At 35.0% G+C, this 21,660-nt stretch overlaps 1 long non-coding RNA gene and 1 pseudogene across 1 annotated transcript in view; both read left to right on the top strand.

Annotated features, from left to right (window-relative positions):
- LOC138826593 (uncharacterized) overlaps positions 1 to 21,660 on the top strand; it is a 47,475-nt gene that overhangs the window by 13,145 nt on the left and 12,670 nt on the right. The window lies entirely within an intron of this gene.
- LOC138826595 (U6 spliceosomal RNA) lies at positions 4,500 to 4,599 on the top strand (annotated as a pseudogene).

A 21,660-nucleotide genomic window follows, 5' to 3' on the forward strand; every position in this document is an offset into this window, starting at 1 on the left:
TTTTAATACTTTCCACAATGTCTTTGCACGTGAAGCACTGAAACACAGAAAAAATTCTGATTGGATACTTCAATGATTTCACATTTCTAAGTAGCTCAAAAATATAATATCCTTATTAACATGAGATAGTGAAAACTTCTCCTATTTCATAAGCCCAAAAGATCGGGGATCAGAAAAGATTCGAGCAAATAGAAAAGGTAAGAAAACACGATATTAGAAGACCTAGCTAAGCGTTTTGGTTTCAGCAATGGAGGGGGCCAAAACTATTCTATATAGTGATATAGATTGTGTTAATCTTTTTGCTACCTAAAGTAATTTTACAGAGCTTATTTGGTTCAGTATAATGCAGAATAAATTGAATGAAGACATGAAAATAAATTCCACCTCCAAATAAAAGAGTTTTCAAAGAGAAACCATGAAGATGTAGCAGTGGGGGAAGCCTTATGGTGCTTCAGCTTCTCTAGAATTGAAGCCAAGAACCTGTGATTAATTGGAAATCAGGCAAGAGCTAAGAAGAGGACATAGAAGTAGGACATAGAAGTATTGTCCTTTGTAACAGACAATATCATCCAAGGAATTGGTGATTTAACTCTATTCTTCTCATACATCTTGTTGAGCAAATACAAGACCAAGAGGAAAATAACCTATTGAAATAATTTTGCAAAGAATAACTTCACTGTTCCTGATATGGTATCTAAGGAGATTCTTACGAGAGAAGATAAAAGTTTTAAGAGAGAAGATAAAAGTGGAGTATTCTTAGGATTCCTCTAAGCATCTTGTTAGCAAAATATCTTTGAGGTTAGAAGTGATTGAACCAAAAAGTGGTGGAATACTTATTTTTGTGGGCACTTTAGACACAAGAAGATTTCAAGGTAAAAAAAAAAGAAAAATTATAGCTAAATATTTGTGATTATAGGTTCTTGGACTGGATTTTTGGAGACAAAGTTTTGCATTAGCGTTGGTCCGCATTAACATAGTTGTTGGATTTTCGTGGCAACCAAATGAAAAGGGGAAGTTTAATGGACTCGCTTGAACAAGTAAACAGCATGATAGAAAATAATGGCAAATAATATTTAATGAATTATTTTGAACAATTACTTTGTGAGAACAAAGAAGGAAAGATATAATTCAAAATTACTTGACGTTGTTAAAAGTATGAAAATGGAGTAGTGAGGAGATTGAGAGAAAACAGAGAGGACTGTTTTCTCTCCAGTGGAGAAATAGGTTCTTGATCTTGTTTCTTCCATTCTGTCTTCACAAGCTATCAAGTGTGACTCAGGACTGGAGTATCCAGTTCCGACAAAGAGCACTCGCAGAAGAAAATATTTGCAGAAGATATAGGTGATTTATAACCTTAGACAATCTTTCTAAATCTGGTCAAAATTCTCCCCTACCCCAAACTGCCCTCTTTGAACAGATTGTTTGCTTTTCCAAAGACTGCCCTTCATTAACTGCTTAAAATTTTGAGAGGTCATATTCATACTCTCTAGAGATTGCTGTTTGGTTGTCATTTTTGTGTGTTGTTTTTTTTTAACTGAATTTCAAAAGGTTGTACAAGTGTTTTACAATTAAATATGTCCATCTGATTGTCTAATGCTCCTGGATCAGAGTCACTCCTTCTATCAATGTCAACCAACTCTTTCTCCAAGATTGAATTCAGATTTAGCACTTCCTTCATTACATATGTACATTGAGTATTCTAGCTGTACTTGCCCCGTGTTCCATTTTTCATTCATTCTATTTCTTTATTATTGTTCCTCTCTGGTTTCAATTTCCTGATAGTCATTCTGTTAAACTGCCTGTTAATACTTTGAAACGTTTATATACATTCCATGGAGTTTCACTCCCACATATACTTGAACTGATGTCAGCTTATATTTCCATAATTCATTCATCTGCAATAACAACTAGCAAGACTGGAGATGTGAAGCACTTAGACATGATTTTATATCTTTAGTCAACAAGAAAATTTAAAAATGGCTTAGAATTTATTTCTAACTACCAGTTTTTATAAATTGCTTTGTAAAATGGTGTATGATTATTTTATTTTACATAGGATAATTTTTTCTACTACCTATAAGTTTTGGAAAAAGAAGAAAACTAAAATTTACTACTTAGAGGAATATGATACAAATAAAAGACAGATTTTATTTTTGTCACATTTCTCATTAGTACCCATATTCAAAACTTAAAGTCATATTTCTTACTATGTTAGACAGATAGGGAAAATATAAAACAACACATGATAAGGCAACTATTAGTGACTTTTTAAAATGTACCTTCTTATGTGATAAAATTTACTTTATTAGCTAATATTTGGGTTTGAAATATGGGAGGCTGATCTATTTAACACATTTCTGGAAGGCACCTACTGAACAACACAAATGGTGGGGAGTACTATTTCTACACTTTGATGAATGGTTGAACTTGTTTGCTATTGGTGCTGGGTATGTAAATCAACTCTATTGTAACTAGCTCCCTACACTTGAAATCCTGGTAATGTCACTATCATCTACTTGTCAAGTGCTATTTTGGCAAATGTGATTTTAAATAGTTTATTTGAAAATGAATATACTTTCAGGAGATTAAATATAGGTTATCTTTGGTTTGAGAATGACAACATTTTTTTATACTACAGAACCTCATTTTACTGAAGTACCAGTGTTTTGAAGCACTAAGGATCTTCTCAATTAATGTTTTTCTAAATTATATTTGACCTCTAAATCAAGTATTCCTAGCCTTGTTAGGCCACTTATGGATCTATCATTACAGAATCTATTTTTTGGCTGCACTAAAATCTTTCATTAATCATTAGGAGAGGGGTATTAAAAATAATCTTGTTCATTTGTAATTTTGTTGACTCATATGGGCTGATCATCTGTAAATTGAAAGTTTGAATTATAGTACTTTCTCTCAGATTTTGTGATCTCATCTTTCATTTTAACTTGCCTTGCATTTCACAATTGAATTCTGCTAATTCTTGTAAGGAAGTGGGGTCCTGAAATATTATAGGAAATGAGAAATTGAGATGTCTTCAATTATTTTCTGTTGGCATGTTGCATGGGCCTATGTGAGAAGTCTTGCCCTTGTTATCTGATGATACAGATAACTAGGAACTGGTATCCTCGGATCCGTGGGTCCTTCAGAAAAATAATAGATTTTAGACATCATATCAGCAAAATTTGGGTATAATCTGTAAGAATGCTTCAGAAATATGGAGAAAAACACTTTGGGACCAGCGAGTTAAAACAATAAACAGAGCATCAGAGTAAAATCCGTTATAGATTAGCAGAAAACAATATTGTTATTTTACCATGTGATTTCAGAAGATCACGAACACATAGAACGTATCACAAGTTTATACCGAAGATATTGCATTGATACTTTTTATATTCTAATATATATCCTAAATCTAATTATTTATATTCCATTCTATTTATCAGAATAAGTGTCAATATATTTGTCAAATTATCAATTCTAGTAATATTCATTGTGTGAAATTTAAAATCAGCACATACTTTATATTTATAAATATAAAATATATAAGTATATATAATATAAAAATTGTTTTGCATTGTTGTGTTGTGGTTAGGGAATCAAAGGCAACTCTATTTTAAAGTTTTCTTCCATTATCTCCACCTCAGTGTTTGGTAGAGTTAGACTTAAAGCTTTACCATTTGTAGATTTACAGCCTAGAGGCAAGAGGAAACACTGTGATTAAAACATTACCAATTTAAGGGCTAATTTCAAGGAGAAACATATGGACTTTTCCAGGAGCTATGGAAATATTTGGTGATAGAGAGTCAGTAGTGTAAGTTCCTGCCTGGTTGGATGATAGACAGGCCAGGACACTAGGTAATCATGCATATGAAAATTTTTTCACCTTCTTGGCTTTAGCTACTTTTGAAATGATAAGTATAATAAACAATTATATTTTGATAAAATACCTTCTATTCTGAAGAATTCTGTCTGAACTGTTCATCTCTCTATGATCCCTTGTAACTAAGATTAATTTTGTTCCAGTAAGACAATCTATGCTGTCAGGGTGAGATATTCTGGTTGGTCTGTTCCTACAAGGAAGAAGGGTAAAGGTTCAGGTAGACATTTGTCCCAGCAAGACCTAATTTGGGAAATTTTAAGCTGCAGAAGTTTAGAAGTAGCTCTCAAGCAAGGCTTACTTTGAATCAATTAGCTCTACAAAGCTAACTCAGTTGATAAATAAGTACTTGAAAAGCCATCACCTTTGGACTTAGCTTTAAAGGCTTCAAAGTATGATCAAATTTAAAATGAAAACGACAAAATAGTCATTGACAAAAAAATTGTAAATATGAGCAATCGACCAAATGATATAAGCTTTTCCACTATACACAGAATTTTAGAGAAATAAGATCAATCGCAATTTAAGGAACAATAAGTGTTCCTTGTTACAAATAGGCAACCATGGATATATGCCTGTATAAAGATTGCATCATTAAGTATTTAAATTTAGAGGGTACTTCATGCTTCAGCAGCAGGTCTACCCAAATTACAATAACACAGAGATGAACATGGCACTTGCACAAGGATTATATGAAAATTTGTGAAGTATTCTATAGTTGTCATTCTTCTGATGCAAGAAATATAAAAACAGTTATTAAAAAGTTGATTACAAAAATACAAGTGTAACAATACATGTAATTCATAGAATTAAAGGTTAGTTTGACATCAGTATATTAAATCTTCACCTTAGAAAGGCCTTTACATTGCATAACCATTACAAAACTGAAATTAGACAACATTGTCATGTTATCCCAAAGAAATAAAATAATATAAGGACCTAGGATAAAAAGGAATTTTAAACTTCTTCTATATGGAATGCAATCTGAAAGGACACATTTATTAATGAAACTATACATTATATAAAAATGTAGAATTCAAAGTATTATATCTAGGAGCGAATGAAATAGATTATGGATATTGTACAAACATAGACATACTTGTTTCCCAAAAGCACCATTTCAACAGATAAGTTAAAATTATTTCTGATAAAAAAATCACAATCTCTGCAGAAATCATTATAGATGTATACAAAAAACTCTTGAATGCATTTTGACATCAGAGTCAGGCAATTCACTTGGAAGAATACCATGGAATCCATGAATTTTAAAAGTAAGATATTGCTGTTGCTTTTTATTGTGAAAAAATGTGTAGGGCCACAGAGGATGGACTGGCATTTTTGAAATTTAATAAACTTAACCAAACCATTACGACTTATGAGAACAATTTGTACAGCCTTCCACAACTTCAAAGAGGTAGTGATACATACTTTTCCTTTTGGCAATATTAAATGCAATTTCTTCCAAGCTGTTCTTCAAACCTGGTTTGATATAATGGTTCAACAGAGTATCATTTCGATTTATATTCCCAGCAGCAACATGCAAGGAGGACCAGAGGCCTTTAATTTGGGGATTGGTATCTGCCACTCTGGTATTATTCCACATATAAGCACTGTGCAGGGGTGTCAGCCATTCAGAGTTATTGCATGAATATCTGCCTTGAGCTACCAACTCATGGACAATGTCTAAATGTCCATTCTAGGCTTCCATATGAAGAGGGCTATGCTCATCCTCATCCCTAGTATTCATCTGGGTGGCCTTTTTGGAAAGTAGTCTTCACACCATAGTAAGAAATTTGCTTGGATCCTACTCCATTTTTTTTTCTTGAAATTGATACCATTCCTCACTTTTTCATCTTGTTCCTTGTCTGAACATGAGGACCCTTGGTTTCTTCATGTGCAGCTTATTCTAGGAATGAGAAAATAGGAAACAATGCCTTCTTTGTAAATGATTTGGGAAATATCATGTTATAGTGTAAGAGAACTCACTATTCAACATATGGGCTTTAAGAGCTTTCTAGTAGCTTTCTAATGTTGGTATCCAACATTAGAAAAAATGTATAATGCAGTAGTAAAATAGAAGTCCTTGGTATGACTACCTAAATTCTTGTTTTTTTATGTTTTTTTATTTTTATTTTTTTAAATTTAATTTAATTTTATTTGAGAACATACTGTACAGAGGGGCTACAATTACATGGGCAGGATAATGCATACATTTCTTACCAAGCATTGCAGCCTCCTGCTTTGTTTACCCTTCACCTCCCTTCCCAGCCTCCCCCCTCCCCCCACCCAATTATACCCCCCTCCCCCCCCACACCGACATTGTAAAGTTGGTTTTGACATGACATTTTGTACTTCTCATTGTTGCAACAGGTCCACCTGAATCCTTAAACGACTTGTTTGTCCCCATCTCCTCCACATGTTATACAGACATCAAATATAGTGAAAGCGGGGGTTACACTGTGGGGGAGGGACATACAAAGCAACAAAGAAATAATCTTATAAAAGACAGTTGTTTTCATCTAAAAATAGGCCTGTCTATTGCATTCAAGTTATTTTGATTATTGAAGATGCTTAATGAGAAGTCAAAATGTATTAATAGTCCTTTACTATCAATTAAATTTCACTTTTTCTTCTTGGAAAATATAATGATCAAAGCAATAGTTCAGAATCAGCAAGCAATAGTTCTGATTCATGCTTCAAGTGCAAGTGAATCACCAGTAAGTAGTCCTCGATTCCATTTTCCACAAAGTTTTGTCACAGATACATTCTGCCTGCCTTCTGTAGCTGCTTTCCTAGCCTGGACCTATTCCTTCATTGTACAGGAAAAATGTGATTCAACTGATTTCAGTCAGATCTGTTAGTAGAATTATCAAGTATTTAGATTCTTTTTTTAAATTAGTTGTGGGGCCTGAGCTCGGCCTGGGCACTCTCCTTTAGCTCTTCAAATCAAGGCAAGCGCTCTACAACTTGAGCCACAGAACCACTTCTGGATTTTTCTGTTTATGTGGTGCTGTTCTGGGAAATGGCAGAGCAGAAAGTGAAATGATGAAACTAAAAATATAAAAGCAAAATAAATTAGGATAATTATGGAGCAACCATATTGTCTATGAGAACCATGAAAGAGAAAGAGGAAAAGAGATACATATGTGAAATGACATAGCTAGCCACAAAATCCATGCATCTAATCAATTTACAGAGCAAACAATTTTTTTTTTATTTTTTAAAAGAGATGGAAATAGAATTTATGTATTTACTTGAAATTAGTAAATACATTTTTAGTCGCCTATGTAAAGAGACATAGCTTTGACCAAATTACAGGCAAGAACCTTAATCCTTGGGCTGGGAAGGTGGCTCAGTGGTAGAGTGCTTATCTTACAGCTTACTACAGTGTGGAGAGTACTTTCCAAAAGGGCCACTTATATGAATACTAGGGATGAGGATGAGTATACCCCTCTTCATCATGAAGCCTAGAGTGGACACCTAGACATTGCCCATGAGTTGGTATCTCAAGGCAGATATTCATGCAATAACTGTGAATGGCTGGACACCGCTGCACAGTGCTTATATGTGGAACATATTGCAACAGCACACACACACACACACACAAACACACACACACACACACACATGCACATATACACACACAACATCAGGTTTCTTCTTAAGTATTTTTTGTGTATGGTCTTAAGAAGAAATTTACATTACTAACTTGAATTTCTGACAGGACAATATCATCACTGTACATCTTGCTTCTATGCTCTCAGTTTTAAATTACTATCTAAGTATGTGCATTACATATGTACAGGAAAAATTAAGATCCACACGGGTGGTTCAGGTCTTTAATCCTACCTAATCAGAAAGACGAAATCTGATGACTGTGCTTTGAAACCAGACAAAAAAGTTCATTAGATTCTGGTTTGAAAGTAACCAGCAAAAGCTAGAAATGGACCTGTAGTATAAGCAGTAAAATGCTAGCATTGAGAAAACTAAAACAAAAACATAACAAATTCTGGGACAGAGCCAAGCCTTGAGTTCAAGCTCCAGTATTGGCACCAAACTAGTGAATGATGAATAAATGAATGAACTAAAAATAAATTAAGTGGACACATGTGGAGAGACAGGTAAAATGTAACAACCGTGGTGATTAGATTATGTATTATTTTGTAATAAGTCAAATTATCATTTTTCTAATGACTAATATTTTAATTGAACTTTTATGTACAATAAACCCTGTATTTGGCTTTCATGTATATGTGTGTGTACATGTGCACACATGTGTGTGTGTGTGTGTGTGTGTGTGTGTGTGTGTGTGTGTGTGTGTGTGTGTGTGTGTGCGGTTGCAATGTTGCTTGCCAATGTGGACAGTGAGGCTGAAAAGAGCTATGTTGCAATATTGTTATTTATCAGTGTTCCATCCTGTCATTTCAGTGGAACCACCCTTCTGTACATTTTATTTGTAAAATAATAACATCATCATAATCAAAGCATTTACACCATTAAGTTAGATAAAAGAGATCACTTTAAGCTCTTAGTATATGCTAGGAAAGAAAATACACATATAATTATGTAGTAAGTCATTGCTGTAATATGACTCTCAGTACAAAATATGTATTTGACCTCTTAAATTGGATATACTTTTAAGATATACTCATAGAGTAATTTTGACCAACTTGACCAAACAGTTATTACTCTCCAGTTATTCCTGTGAAACTCAAGGTGGATAAACTCTTTCCGGATTTCTGTTGAAAATAACTTTCTTTGTAAGTTTGAATCTATTCACACTAAGATAATAAACCCCGTATTTTTTAGGTTTGAATATCCCATCATATTTACTGAAAATCAGTATTGTGGATATGTTTGTTAGATATACATTGCAAAAACAAACAAAAAGCATGTGTCACCTCCAGATTGTGGATGCATTTGAAGTTGTATTATACATACAAAGGTTTCTTCATTAATAGTACTTTTGTGGGAGTAACTATCACAACTTTAACAAATAAGGCTTTTTGAATATCCTTTCCAATATAAATAACATCACAGAGCGAGTCTTGCAATTTCTGAAAACCCTTTGAATATTTTAGTGTTATTTCAGTTCATTGACTATACAGCTAAAGACATTTCTGAAATAAACATTGTTAAAATCTGAAAATGTAAGTGGGTATATAGGCTTTTTATGCATCATTTTATGAAAAGCCAGTTTTTATGAAAATAAAAGATATAGAATAAAAGAATGGAAGTGAATTGGCTGAGATAATTATTAGTATAAATTTATTTTCTATTAGCAAAGTCCTTTGAATGTATATGATGAAGTTAAATTATGTCTTTCGTTACACTATGCTTCAGTTATTTTTAGAATCTTTGTAGTTACGAGAGTGAATTTGTAGTATAAATAAATGTCTTTGAATATGATTAGGATTAACCTTGTGTTTTGTTTCCTACTCCCAAGAAAATGAATTATTTTCAAGTGTTAACAGTTTACAATTGAATCTTCAGTATCATAAGAAATTTTGAACAAATATAGTAGTATTGATATCTTTTTTTCGGGGGTGGGGGAGTCTGGTAGTGGGGCCTGAACTCTGGGCCTGGGCGCTGTCCCTCAGCTCTTCAGTTCAAGGCTAGCGGTCTTCCACTTGAGCCACAGCACCACTTGCGTTTTTTTTTCTTTTTGCTTATGTGGTGCTGCGGAATCGAACCCAGGGCTTCATGCATGCAAGGCAAGCACTCTACCACTGAGCCACCTTCCCAGCCCTTAATGTCTTTTTAAACCAATTGTATTCACAAGTTGGAGAGGCTTTAATTCATGCTTAGGCCTTCTTGTCTATGATTTTTTATCCCCTCATTCCTAACATTAATAATAGGTCAGACTGCATTTTTGGGTACATGAAAGGCAAATTATTTATCTGGGGTCAAAGGTGATTTTTATATCAGTGTTGCTTTAATAGCATTTTAAAGTAGTACCTTTGTCTCAAAATGTTGGGTATAAAAAACTATCAAAATACTTCTAATGGTAAACAACTTACTTGAGCTACAATGTGGAAATGATTGGTCGAGAAGACCTGCAGTCTGTTTCCATCAGGAATTGGGGAGGTCATTCTTTCAGTAAGACAGTGTTAAACAGAGTTAGGCTCCCCAGGCAGTGCAGTGTTGAGTGAAGGGATAGAATATGATTTCTGCTATTTTGACCTAGAAATCAAGAATGTTATATTTTAGCAGTTCCTTTCACCAGGGAGGTATACATTGATTCTGAACTTCAAGTTTTCATATTACAGTTCCCTATTTTCTAACAAAGATAAAATGTAATATTATGAGTGTACACAAAAATTCTAGGAATTTTTCCTAGAATTTTAGTCATAAAATAGAATGAGGTTAATTGATACAGTCGGGGATGGACCTCAGGCTAACACTTACATGTGTGCAATGTTGTACTAGTAATTACAACTCTGAAGACTTCAATATCATCATCAGAGAATTAAAAATGTAAGTAGTTCCACTTTATGGAATTATTCTGAGGATTAAATTAGATACCATAGGTAAAGTACTTGGAAAAATAATCAATTAGCATTTGGCACATTCTACCTGTTATTTTATCATGTGGTGAATTCTAACATTTTTACTGTGATTTTTATTGTGTCTCTTTCTGATGTGCAATGTGATGTATTGATATTCATTGCATTGATCATTTTTCTGTCACTATGAGGAAAATACCTGCAAAGAAAATTTCTGAGGAGGAAACTATTATATTGACTCATGGTTTAAGAGAACACAGTTTAAGATCAGATGTCTCCATTCTTTTTAATTATATTTTCATTATGTTAACTAGTTGTACAAGGGAATTTCCATTAAATAAATCATGATTTAAGTGTAATGGATCTTTATATAACCTTTCCCTATACTTTTTTCTTTTTTATTTCTTTTTTATTTTATTTTATTTTTTTGTGAACATACTGTACAGAGGAGTTACAATTACATGGGCAAGATAAGGAGTACATTTCTTATCAAGCATTGCAGCCTCCTCCTTTGTTTACCTTTCACATCCGTTCCCAGCCTCCCCCCGCCCCCTCATCCAATACTCCCCCCCACCAAAGTTGATTGAAATTAATAGCAATTATCCATTTTGTTAAAGTAGAGATGGTTTTCCCAAACTGATTCTCACAATTCATCTTCCATTCAACAAGTAGTAACGTGTAAAAATTCCCTTTGTTTTGCTCCTTATTAAATTTGTTTCCATTTTATTTTATAATGAAGGATGATTTCATAAATCTACTGTAGATGCAAAAATATGTCAATGTATTTCTAACTGTATGCATTGATCTATATATACACATATATTACACAGGTTACAATGATAATTTATAACTTCTGTAACTATACAATTTACTGAATTATTAAAAACGTCAACGGCTCATGCCTGGAATCCTGGTTACTCAGGAGGCTAAGATCATGGTTTGAAGCCATCCTGGGCAGGAAAGTCCATGAGCCTCTTATCTCAAAACAACCAACAGAAAATCAGAATTGGAACTGTGGCTCAAAGTATTAGAGAAGTATCATTGAGAGAAAAAGCTCAAGGACATCACCCAGGCTCTTAGTTCAAGAACTACAATCTACCCAAAAATTCTAATTTACACCTCTGTAAGTAGAGTATTTCCATCACCCAAATGTACATCCATGCTCATTTGCAAGGTAACTCTGTTTTGTCTCAAGTACCACAAAATATTATCACTAAAGTAGATTGGAACATGGGTTCATTCTATCTCTCTAATGGATTTTTCTCCACTCAAATACTCAAGTATTACAATTGTTCTAATTATTTAAATCATAGCTTTTTTTTACCCCTAATACTAGAGTTTGATTGAGTGTTTTGTGCCCCTTAAATGGATGTTCTTACCATTTTGTCATGCCCCCAGCCCTAAGTTATCCTGATTATTTTTCAGCTAGAAACTTGCTTCCTACTTGTGTATGAACTTGGTCTCAGTGCACTTCATGTTATTCTTCCTGGAATTTAGAATAACAGGTGCATGGCATTGTGTACAGAACTTTCTGTTCAGTCTGGGCTTTAGCCACTATCCTCCCAACTGCACTCCCATGTAGTCACGAATTTCATAAGCTTGTCATAGCTGATTTTTTTAAATCTTTCATTTCCTGCAGGTTCTTGAGTACTGAATTAATTTTTGTTTTCTTGGGTTGTTTTGTTTCATTTGAATCTATGTGTTGAGTTGTTCCTCACTTTTCCTTTTGTTTCTTTCCCTCAAGTTCTTACTTAAAGTGCTAAGAAACCAATGCTTCTTTTTCAAGATAGTCAGGGTGAACATTATTTATTCCAAAGCAATTTCAGTATCTATGAATGGTATACACATGCTAAGCGCAGACTTTGGCATACACAGAGAGATCATGAAATATATGAAGAAAATAAAACTACAGATGAATGCCAGGAGGAGAATAAGCTATTATTAATTGTTTGACAGAGGTTTCTGTTCTAGTAAAAGAAATATATTGCTTGATGCAGAATTTCAAAAAACCATATTGCTACGAGGAACCTAAACAATCATCTAATACTATAGACTTGAGAGTGATGAATTGACTTCCTGAATAATTTACTTTTGGGACAAATAAATGCAGGCTTCCAAAAAGAGAGTAGATTTTAGAGAAACATGATGAATTTTATGTAAATAGGTCCTTAGCTGATTTTGTTAATTTGTGAACTAATACAGGGAAATAAAGTACAGCAAGGTAAAAAAATAAATAACTTCACATTGAAATATTCATTTGTGTTTGTATATGTGTGCATGCATGTACAAGTACACACACGAACATGTGCATATGCTCATGCTTGCATTCATCATTCTTGAGGCTTGATAGTCCCTGGGAACTATTCCTCACCTTTTGTGCCCAAGGATAGTGGTCTACTACTTCAGCCACTGCTACAATTCTGTTGTGTGTTTTTTTTTAGATAATCGCTTGTATTTTCATGATTGAACAGTGGTCTTCAGATCTCAGACTCCCGAGTAGGTAGCTAAGCTTATTCAGCCTCTGAGTAGCTAGTTAAAATTCTACCTATCCTCTCTGCTTCACTGCTCTTTTATTCTTTTCCTGAGGTATTCACAAGCCTAAGTTATATATATATATGTCTACTTGCTTTAAAAATATTCTTACTGCTTGGCACCAGGGTATCACATGTGTACTCTTAACTACTTAGGTGTCTTGAGGACAGAACCCAGGCCAAAATTTAGTGGACTTATTTCTCAATCTATAGCTGGGTGAATTGGATCATTTCCATCATCCTGCGCTATCTAGAAACTAAGATTGGAAGGACTGAGGATCCAGGCCAGGCAAAGTAGCAAGCTAGAAAAGTTGGTGTGCAACTCTGATGCCATTGATGATGGGAAGGCTAAAAGGACAGATCAGGTGCATGTTCTTGTGGAAAGGGAACTACTATCCTAAAATTAACCACAGATATGATGCCGGCCTGCAAGAACAATATACCCCAAGTTGAAATCCCCACATTTTCCACAACCAAAATAAGTATATACATTAACATCCAAAATCTTAATAAATCTGTTCTTTGTTCTAATATCAGCTTTGATTATCATATGATGTGACAGAATAATTTCTTCATTAAACTTATGATAATTTTAAAAGACCTAGAAAATTCTTTTCACTTATTAAGTGCAAATGAATGGCAAATTGCCTCATTTATTACATACTTGACTAACACTATAAATTCATCATATGATTATTATTAATGGTAATATATTCTGATTTATTACTTTACTTTGTAACAGTTTTTAAACTTTTTGCTTTTCTGCTGAAGTTGAAGCGTTTAAATAGTATCATCAAAGTATATTTCTTGGATATTTAGGGAATTTTTTACAATGTTTTTCACCAATGGCTTCTAAGAATTCTTAATTGGTATATTATTTGGTTTATTTTTAATTTCAAATTAATTTTATTGTAATGGTAATGTACTCAGTGGTTACAGTTACATAAATGAGGTAATGAGTACATTTCTTCGGGAAGGAACATTGTTATATATTCCAACGATATTTTTTTACACTCAAAACAAGAACTATTGATGCTTTTGCTGTTGGGTACTTTTGCTGTTTTTGTTCATTTTTATTATAAAATTGATATACAGAGAATTTACACTTAATTAATTCAACTAAAGAGTATACTTCATTTTCTTTACTTTTTGGGGGGGGGGCGGGGTCCGGTTGTGGGGCCTGAAGTCTGGGCCTGGGCCCTGTCCCTCAGCTCTTCAGCTCAAGGCTAGCGCTTGAGCCACTTGAGCCACATCACCACTTCCGGCTTTTTTCTTTTTTCTTTTTTGGTGCTGAGGAATCGAACCCAGGGCCTCATGCTTGCAAGGCAAGGGCTCTACAACTGAGCTACCTTCCCAGCCCCTACTTCATTTTATTTTCTAAATTTCAAATTTTGAGCTTAAATATTTCTTTTTCTTTCTTTAGAGTAATTCTTTTTTCAAAGTTTAGGATCAGTTAATTTAATTTTGCATGATTTTTACCCATGTAAATTATTCAGACACATATATTTTGCTTTTATAATATTTAACATGTGGCTATTTAAAAATTAATTTCTTAATTTTACATGGTTAGTGAATCTAAATACATTTATTTTCTTATAGTATAAAAATATTTGTGCAGGTAACAAATACTTACAGTATTTTCAAGAAGCACATACTTTACTAAGAAAGGCTTCATTACTTGGTCACTTTTTGGAAGTACGTTTACTTTGAATTAAAAAAAAAAAGCTTTGAGCTCGGCATGGTGATTTGTGACATCCATTTTCCAGCTATGGTGGGATGTGTAAATAGAGTTTGTAATTCGGGAGAGACTGGTAAACTATGAGGCCTTAGAATAAAAATATTCAGAGTGAAATAATTATGGATATAACCATCCCTAGCGTTATATACAGCACCTCGCTATCATATTCTAAATCTTGAGTTAAAACACCAGTAATATCAATCATTTGTTAAAATAAAAGGACACATGTTTCAAATGTTTATTGTTTAAAACTTATTTGCAAAAGTTCTCATGTCTTCTATTAATTCTCAATTTACTTAATCTATTAAAATCCAAGTATATTGTGACTATTTTCTTTCTACCAAACTTTTAAATACTACGAGCAATATTATTATTTCATATATTAACATACTTTTACTGTTTGTGATAATTTCCTCCGTTTAATATGATAATATCAATATTGCAAATACGTGTAGGTGGTGTGTGTGTGTGTGTGTGTTTATGTGGTTTTTGTGTGTTTGTGTGTGTGCTTTCTGTGTACTTTGTAATGCTTGGGAGTTCACACCGTTGCTTCACATATGCAAAGCCAATGGTTTACCACTGAGCTATACTGTCTAGTTATAATCCAAATAGTGTTTTAAACCATGACTTTCATTCCTAGTATGCTTTTTCAAAATTATATATAATAACATGTCATCCATATTCTATCCACGCTAGCAATTTTTATTGTAATTTAGAATATTTCCACTTCCAAACTGTTGTGTGTGTTATTGATAAAGGTTTAACTTTGCTTCTTTTCTCTCTTCATTCCTTCTCCCTTTAGAGTTTAACTATTCTCTCTATTTCTTTGAAAATTATCATATTCCTATTACAACATGTATATACAATGCTTTAATTTCTATTTTAATTTTTCCCATTTCCACTGATTTTAGTACAAGCTATTAGATGGATTGAAAAGAAACTTGTCTCAGGACACTTTATTTTTCTCCTTCTCTACTCTGAAGTCTTTCTAGTTTTTGAAACACAATAGCAATCACATAAAGCTCCTACGTGGTCCATCATTTTTTCCCCTCTCACTTTCCTCTGTTGTACAGCTCAAGTTGTTATCATTCAGCTTTGTTATGCTACAGTTTTATCTAAATCTTAACTAATTCCTGAGTTAATTTTAGTTGTTTCAAGTATACTCTGAAGACATTTTTCTATATATAATATCTGGGATCTTGTGTTTTTTGAAGGTACAAAATATGAGTGACTATCAAACATCTAGATATCTCTGTAGAATATTGGTCCACCTGCTCAATAAACTCCTATGTAAATTCAAGGAATACAGGTCAGTCAGAACAATCTTGTAAAATGGTGTAGCTTCACCCTGCATACTAGCTTTGAATCTTTTTATCATGTTTAGTAGTGGAGGCAACATAGTTCTACTACAACAGCAGACACATAGAAGAATGTAACAGATATGTTAAAAATAAATTCTCAGTTGTATGGTCAATAGATTTTGAAAACTATCCTATGACTTTATGAAATAAAAATAGAATCTTAAATGGGTATATTGGCACTATTGTCTTTCGGGATTTACAGAATGATCTTAGACTACTACCTCAATCCTTTTTTTTTTGTTTCTTTTTTTTTTTTTTTTGTCACTCATGGGGCTGGAACTCTGGGATCAGGAGCTGTCTTTGTGCTCTTCAGCTCAATGTGAGCACCCTACTACTTGAGCCACTGCACCACTTCTGGATTTCTATTGGTTTATTACAGATAAGAGTCTCATGGACTTTCCTGCCCAGGCTGGCTTTAAACCGTGGTCCTTAGATCTCAGACTCCTGCCTAGCTAGGATTACAGGAGTAACCTACAGGTGGCTGGCCTACCTCAATCCTTATACAAAAATTTATAATAAAAAAAGATTATCAAACTAAATGTGAGATGTAAAAACCTATAAGAGATAAACGTAAAAATTCATGACATTGTATCAATAAAGGTTTCTAATGGAAATCATTAGTGGCTAAAGAAAGGCAAGCATATAGTGGTTTATATCAAGTGATAGTATTTCATAATTCAAAGGACACTGTACTCATAATTCAAAGGACACTATAACCGAAGTGAAACATATCCAACAGATAGAGGGTACATATTTGTTAATGCTACAATGTGAATGCTACAATGATTCCGAATCTTAAGTATTATTCTTCCATTCTTGTTTTTACAAATTTGCATGATTAGCTACCATGATTTAGAGCTAGTAGAAGAAAGGGAGTGGCCTCATCCTTCATGTTCCATTTAGGAGTAATGCTTTCTCTATGTCACTCCCATAGGTCTAAATACTGGCCTTGGCTTTATTGTTTCAAAGTTGTCTTATTTGCAGAGTCTTCTACAGTGTATTGAACCATTATACTTAAACATAGAACTTCTCTTTCTCCTATTCCTATTGTTTATCCTTCTGTTAATTTATGTACACTTGGGTAATAATGCACAACACAAACACTGACAAAAAAATGTTTCTGAGAACCTACTTCCCACTTAAAATTGGTCTTAATTTACAGAGCATTTAGGAAATTTGAACTTAATGTACTCCAGGATAATTTTTTTCATGTTTTTTTTAATTGTGAAAATGGTAGACAGAGGGATTAGAGTTACATAAGTAAGTTAGTGAGTACATTATCTAACGAACATTGTTACCTCCTCTTTTGTTTTTCCCTGCCATCCCTTTTCTCCCCACCGCCCCAACTCTCACCTTTCATTCCCAACTAGTAAAGTTCATTTTCAACATAGTGTCTTGTTCATCTCATTGTAACAATGGGTCATACTGTGTACTTCTTTCAGCATTTTATTTCCCTTCCCCTCCCCACATTAGAAATTTGTATATGCAAGTTGGAGCTCACAGACCTCAAATACAGTGGAAACGGGTTATACCATGGAGGAAAAAAATAGAAGAGAAACAAAAAATCACATAATATATGGTAGATTGGCAGTTAGGGTGGCTTTGCTAGGGCATGTTAGCTTGGTGAGGAGAGGAAGAAGTCTCGAGTCCCACCCAAACAGAAAATGAAAAATGAGACAACCAATGGCTGAAGAATTTCAAGAACAAAGGCAGGGACTTATAGGTAACCTCTAGGGGCAGTGAGGGCAGCAAGGCTGGGCCTGTGGTTGTCATGCCTCTCTCGATGCCTTTGGAAGTGAGGGCCAGCTCTGCTGTGGGCTAGGCCTGGCTCTTGCCTTGAAGCAGGCACCAGGCAGGAATTGTCAGCACAGCTTCAGCCTGCCCCAAGGAGGTGGCCTGTTGTGGGTGCTGTAGCCTGGGCAGCTGCTAGGATGCTATACTCAGAAGGGCAGAGGAAGCATGGCTGGTAGGCTCTGCTCCAGCCCAGCCAAGCTCAGGGCCACTTTGGAAGTTCCAGCTCTGGATCAGGACCAGGAACTGCTCCCCAGACAAGTAGGGCCTCTGGGGACCTGTGCAGTGGCCACTACGTGTGGGTTGTGAACCTCCTTAGAATGACCGAGGAGTTTCAATGGAGAGGTGCATTTGCTTCTGTGCCTCTCACATCTTCTGGATTCCTGCTCTCCTCCTGCCTCCTGCCATGTGCAACTAAAGGAGTCAATTTCTCCAAGCCACTGAGAGGCCATCCCGGAGATGTTCACAGGGCTTTCCAGGCTGCTTCACCATGCATGCAGGGCTCACAGGGTGCCACCCTCCAGGCAAAGTTTACCACCATTTCAGCTTGGCTACCCCTGCCTAGAGGATCACAAACTGCTTTCTTACACATAAATCCAGGGGTACACAAGGCTGTCCTGCAGTCTAAGGCATCCTTTCCTTCCTCCTGCTCAGGTGTGGAGCAACTGTGGAGCCAACTGCAACATCATGATTGATTATCTAAAAAGAAGAGGAAAAAAGCTTCATTTTTCCAGATACAGCTGCCCCTGGGGTTCTCTGTGTACACTAGCCTTGTGCTTAGATAAGGATCCCCAAAGACCACCATGGAGCCAGTTCTCATGTGACCACATTAGAGTCATTTATTGCAAGGTCGAGCCTGGACTCACAACTGTCACCATTGCAGTGGGTCAGAGTTGAGATCCCCGACCCTTCTGTTAACTGGGTAATCATATAAAAATCTTATGGGCTAGCGAGTGCAGGCTAAGCAAAAAGAAATAATTTGTGGAGGAGAAGGGGAAAAAAAACAAATCGTTTAAATAAGGATACAGGTGGACCCATTGCAACAATGAGATGTACAAGTTCTTATGGAGAAAAACGAACTTTACAACTTTGGTGAGGGGAAGTGGGGAGCAGGATTCGATGGGGGGGCGGGGGGGACAATGGGAAGGGATGGGAGGGGGAAACAAAGGAGGAGGTTACAATGCTTGATAAGAAATGTACTCATTATCTTGCCCATGTAACTGTAGCTCCTCTGTACAGTATTTTCACAATAAAAAAGTAAAAAAAAAACATTAAAAATTAAAAATAATCTGTAGCTTTAGGTACTTCCTGTCATCCGCTGATGGCTGTTGCTAGGGGAGTTATAGGCAGAACTTTATTGTGACATTTCACGGTTTTTCCAGGAACCTGAGTTCTAACTTTCAGTAAATGTCTACTTACAATGGGTACTTTCAGTAAAGGCCCTCACAGTGGATAGTTTCGGAGTATTCGGTGTCTAAGTCCAGAATGCCTGTCCTTTGGCAAAGATTTCTCACTAGGTGTGTGTGTGTGTGTGTGTGTGTGTGTGTGTGTGTGTGTGTGTGTGTGTGTGTGTGTGTGTGTGTGTGTTTGTGTGTGTGTGTGCCTGTGTGTCTGTGTGTGTCTGTGTGTGTGTCTGTGTGTGTTGTGTGAGAGAGTCAGACACAGCTGAGGTTTGCGGTAAAATTCTCCTTCCCTTCAGCATTGAGCTTTGGTATCTATTGTTTGTCCCACCTCCCCAATTTTGAGTTCTAATGTTGTCCTTCTAAATACTTTTATCCTTTGATCTTCTTGATATTCAGTTTCCTAAGGTATGCTTGTGAACTTCAACATTTGCTTAATGAAGGGGATGCCTTTCTTCGATCTTTTATGAAGCTCTTTGCTCTCTTTAAATGCAGTTTATACTTTGTTAGTGGTTTTACTTAGGCCAGACTGTGGTGGCCCAGGCTCTGACTGTTAATTCTGAGATTAGTTTAGGCCAATATGAGATACTATACTTTCAGTATATCAATGAAAGAAGTTCAGCATCTTTATTGAAACAATTTCCTGGCTGTAAATACAAACAAAACATCCAGTGATATAAATGTACAATCTGTTGTTTTTAGTTAATTGTGCACCACTGTAATGAAAAAAAATCATTTTACTAACTGAAATGAGTATTTGTAATGGGAAAAAATCAAATGTTATAAATCTTAAAAATTGATCAAATACCAAAGAAAAAGAAAGACACTAATCAGGAATGAAGTATAAATGTAAGTATTTAATAAATAAATGAAATTTTTGAGATTCATATCCACATAGCAAATACGAAGGAAAATAAAGAGGAAAGTCACTGAGATCCTATCTTACACACCAGAATAGCTACCACCACTCAAATAAATAAACTGCTGGAGAGGTAAATAAATCAGGAACTATATTTGGTTTTGTGGCATTGTAAACTAGTGCAACCCATAGGGATATCTTAATGGAAGTTTACACAATACCAAAAAGACAGATATGTTGATGACGTTTACTGCAATTGGATACATATTGAAAGAATATAAATCAACATGAACATACATGTTCATGGCAGCAATATTCTATAGCAACCAAGCTGTGTAATCAACCTAGATGCACCAGAAAGAGGGAATGAAGAAAATGTGCTATTCATAGCTATATACATGTTCTGGTATATGAGAAGTGAATGTTTCTACTGTATCATTGCTAAATATTTTGAATATATACCTAATCCTACTTTCACTAAATTTTGTGGCATTGTGTTTTTGCTTTAATGAGGAACATCCATATTGATTTTCAGACCAATTACAATAGGTTGAGATTTCCTATAATATGCAGATATTAGATCAAAATTTAAATATATCAATGAACACATAGAGGACCATCATATATAGTTTATAATTTGAAGCAATTTTAAGAAGGCAACTGTTGGGGGAAAAGACGATGTTAGAAGCTTAAAAAATACACAGACATGGAAAAATACCAAAAAAATGTGCAACTAATTACTGGTAATAGTAAAATATTTTTCTCAAGTATTAACAATGAAACTATTAAAATAATAATAACATCAAATAAATATGCCATAGAAGAAAATGTACCATAGATATACGTTTCCCCATAATTTGTTTTCCTTTATAGCAAATGGATTAGAAGATGATAACACATTCAAGTGTCATTGATTGCATGCAGCAAAGGAAAGTAACAGAGAAGTAGAGAGTAAGAACAACCTGGGGTATGGATAAAGATACTCAGTAGAACTTTGTTAGGAAAGCATGTGCTCTGTTTTCCTGATCAAAATAGAGCTAGGACAGCTAACTTTTGACAGAACACTTGTAATGTAGAGTAGTGGAATTAGTAATTTCGGTAGTAATTTATTACATTTATTCCCTAATCTTATGATGTGATTCCCTAATGATGTGAGTGATCTTAGATTTTCTTTTTTGGGGGGAGGGGTGTCCGGTCCTGGGGCCTGAACTCTGGCCTGGGCACTGTCCCTCAGCTTTTCAGCTCAAAGCTAGCGCTCTACCACTTGAGCCACAGCGCCACTTCCAGCTTTTTTCTTTTTGCTTATGTGGTGCTGAGGAATCGAACCCAGGGCCTCAGGCATGCAAGGCAAGCTCTCTACCACTGAGCAACCTTCCCAGCCCCTTGATTCTAGATTTTCTGAGCCCTATTTTTCACCCAAAATCTCTAAATTCCTCACCCTGCCAATGGTTCTTCTGCTTCTCTCATTTCTCCTTGTTTCTGAACTAAACTCCTGTAACCTTTTGGTTCATGAGAAAGAGCTAGAGAAATATGAGGATGGCTTGGAGTCTGAGCTAACATCCACTCCAGCTTGGAGGATCTGGTAAAGGACTTTCAC

The sequence above is a fragment of the Dipodomys merriami genome, unplaced genomic scaffold, assembly GCF_024711535.1.
Source record: "Dipodomys merriami isolate MVZ:Mamm:240054 unplaced genomic scaffold, mDipMer1.0.p SCAF_1444, whole genome shotgun sequence".
NCBI lineage: Eukaryota > Metazoa > Chordata > Mammalia > Rodentia > Heteromyidae > Dipodomys > Dipodomys merriami.